This window comes from Culex pipiens, chromosome 2 (assembly GCF_016801865.2).
Source record: "Culex pipiens pallens isolate TS chromosome 2, TS_CPP_V2, whole genome shotgun sequence".
Taxonomy (NCBI): Eukaryota; Metazoa; Arthropoda; class Insecta; order Diptera; family Culicidae; genus Culex; species Culex pipiens.
The window spans coordinates 138,856,848-138,860,129 of record NC_068938.1 but is presented as its reverse complement, the minus strand read 5'-3'; the positions used below and the strand labels follow the sequence as shown (position 1 = coordinate 138,860,129).

At 32.8% G+C, this 3,282-nt stretch overlaps 1 long non-coding RNA gene across 1 annotated transcript; it reads left to right on the top strand.

The window, feature by feature from the left end:
* The first annotated feature begins 477 nt into the window (after positions 1 to 477).
* LOC128093016 (uncharacterized) lies at positions 478 to 2,983 on the top strand. The gene is made up of 3 exons (XR_008212177.1): positions 478 to 762; positions 820 to 984; positions 2,341 to 2,983. It is a non-coding gene; the product is annotated as an uncharacterized LOC128093016 (long non-coding RNA).
* The last annotated feature ends 299 nt before the right edge of the window (positions 2,984 to 3,282 follow it).

The window sequence follows — 3,282 nt, the reverse complement described above, 5'->3', positions numbered from 1 at the left end:
TATGACATTCATAAGTATAGAGCACTTTAAACAATTTGATATACATAAGTGAAAAATTATACACAACTAAACTGCTCATGATCGCATAAATGTCCCATATGCATTTCCATCACTTTTGAGTTAATGATGCAGTTTGGTTCAAAATCTTGAGATCTTTCAGAAAAGCCTGTAACATCCAGTACTTTGTTCTAGAAATCAGGAGTAAATCCAGTTTTTTGCGAAAACCTAACACGTAGCCTTATGTGTGGGGCAAACTCAACTTGCTGTTTTTGCATATGGGACATTTATGCGAACATGGGCAGTAAATCATTTAAAATTCGAACAATGCCAATGTTCTGGATGTCTTCTGGCAGCCCTACATTTTGCATCACTTAGTTACGAGAGGGGGGTCCACGTTCGCGCCCACTCATCCACAGAGGACAGGACTGGGTGGATAATTACCGAAATTTTGGAAGCTCACGCCGCGCTCCTCCCCTGTTTGAAAAATGTCGCACGTCGTGCGAGCTGTCGCGCGGTTTTGATTTTACCGTTTCGATATCGATTGGTCGAAAGGACGACAAACGGACGACAAACACTCGACATGCCCGACATTGTTTTTTCCATCGATTTTCCTTCAATTTGACGTCACGATTTTCGTCGACGCAGTTTGACAGTTCTCTTCAGTTGGTCTTGTTTGGACTTGATCAAATCAGAGAAACTTTGAACCGAATCGAACCAGTTTACGTTGTTGAAAAGTTCGTGTGGATTTTTGCCGGTTGATTGGTAAGTTGTGTTGCTTTTTTTGCGAGCGGCTTTATCACAGCAATATTTATATTCCAGATTTTCTGATTTCGGCCTTCGTGGTGGAGGAGGAGGAGAACGGGTCACATCGTTGCTCCGGCGGGCCATGCCGGAAGACGGGAAGGGGAGCACCCGGTCTGTGATCGAGGAAGCGGATTGGTGTTTAACTTTCCGCGGGATGTGGCGGTGCATGGTTTTTATACGGTGAGTTGTGTTTTTGAAACGATAGAGGAGGTGTGCATCGTAGTGTTTCCCTTCCCATTTGGACGACGAAAAATAAATGAGGACGATGAAAGTGTGAGGGGGAAAGGGCTGGGGGTGGGGACTGGACAATTTAAAACCTGAAACCATCACAAATTCTAAACAATAATATTCTATTTTTTCAATTCTGATTCTTTTCAATTCCACAATTCAAATTTTCTAAGATTCAAATAAATATAAAATAATACAATTAAATGGTATGGTTTCGTTCAAAAATATGATAAAAATTAAAAATATACACTCAAACCCCGATGGTTTGACACCAACAGTTTGTCACTTTTTAGTTTGACTTTGAAAACAAGACATATATATTATAAAATTATAAAATTATAAAATTATAAAATTATAAAATTATAAAATTATAAAATTATAAAATTATAAAATTATAAAATTATAAAATTATAAAATTATAAAATTATAAAATTATAAAATTATAAAATTATAAAATTATAAAATTATAAAATTATAAAATTATAAAATTATAAAATTATAAAATTATAAAATTATAAAATTATAAAATTATAAAATTATAAAATTATAAAATTATAAAATTATAAAATTATAAAATTATAAAATTATAAAATTATAAAATTATAAAATTATAAAATTATAAAATTATAAAATTATAAAATTATAAAATTATAAAATTATAAAATTATAAAATTATAAAATTATAAAATTATAAAATTATAAAATTATAAAATTAGAAAATTATAAAATTATAAAATTATAAAATTATAAAATTATAAAATTAGAAAATTAGAAAATTATAAAATTATAAAATTATAAAATTATAAAATTATAAAATTATAAAATTATAAAATTATAAAATTATAAAATCATAAATTCAAAAATTTCTATAAATCACATACTCTTATATTTTCAAATTGTATTATTCTCAAAATTCTTGATATTCTCAAAACTTTTTTTAAAAATATCAAAGATTTTATTTTTATTTTAAAATTATTCAGATATTTTAAATTTTAACGATTCTAACATTAAAACATTTCATAATTGCTTAAAAACTTTAAAGTTCATTGCTTTTTTAGCAAGGACTTCAGAGTCCCAAGAAACAAAATTCTCCATACAAATTTTTGATAAAAAATTAACATGCGTTGATGTTGATTTATCTGAAATTAAAAATGTTTGAATTTTGTTGTTGTTTTTTTTCCTATTTTTTTCCTAAAAATTTACAAGTTTAAATTGACCAAATTTTTTTTATTTTACATTGAAAGTTAAATTTTACATTTTTAGTTATGTTTTTGAATGATTTAGCCAAATGACGTAATCTTTTTTCAGGTAACCAAAAATATTCCAATCGAATCCTGCTGACAACCCAGCGTTTCCGTATTGTCCCACGGAACGGAAGCTGTAACGATCGCAAAAACACCTGCACTGGAAGTGCGTATACCAACGTTGTCCCGTAGGCCATCAATCTGTGAGAATTAAATAGAAGCGCCGCTCCAGTGCCGTATCTACACGCTGGTGTCGACTCCAAAAGATGGCTGACAAAGTCCGGCCAAGATGCCGAAGCGACGAGATGAGCTGAAAGGCCAATCGGAAGACAACGCCAAAAACCACGTGAAGATCGCGACACACAACAAGAAAAATTAATGAATGTTTGTGAAATCGAGTGAAAAAGATTAATTAACAGAAAAAATATATCTAAAAATAATTTAAAATATTTTTTCTTTTATTTTTACTGCAACATAACCTAAAAAACAGCACACGACAAAGGCACGACAACCTAAATAACAAAACCGTGCGACGTCGGTCGAATGTCGTACGACAATGTCGAACAATTTCGATGATCGATCGCACGACAAATACGACATTTTGGTGCAAAAACGTATGACATTCGTGCGAAAGTCGCACGACATTGTCGTGCGACGTCGTACGGTTGCACGGACGACAAACGACGGACGTCCGACGGACTTTTCAGTCAGGGTCGCGGCAAACGTAAATGAAACCATCAAATGAGCATGATCGTCTAGATCGGATTGATAAAACCTTTCCTCCTCCCCCGTTGACCCTCCCGAACCTAAAAAGCTTAAGGTGTGCCCTGTTGGTTGGAAATGGGTTTTTGAAGTGATGGCATGTTTTTCTACAATTCAAAAGTCGATTAAAATCGCGCTGGGCACGGCGGCGGCGTCGGCGATAAAGTTTCGAAGTGAAATTTAGTCCCCTTCCCTGGAGTCACGCAGGGGGTGGCTATTTCTGGAATAGAGTAGCAGCGAAGCA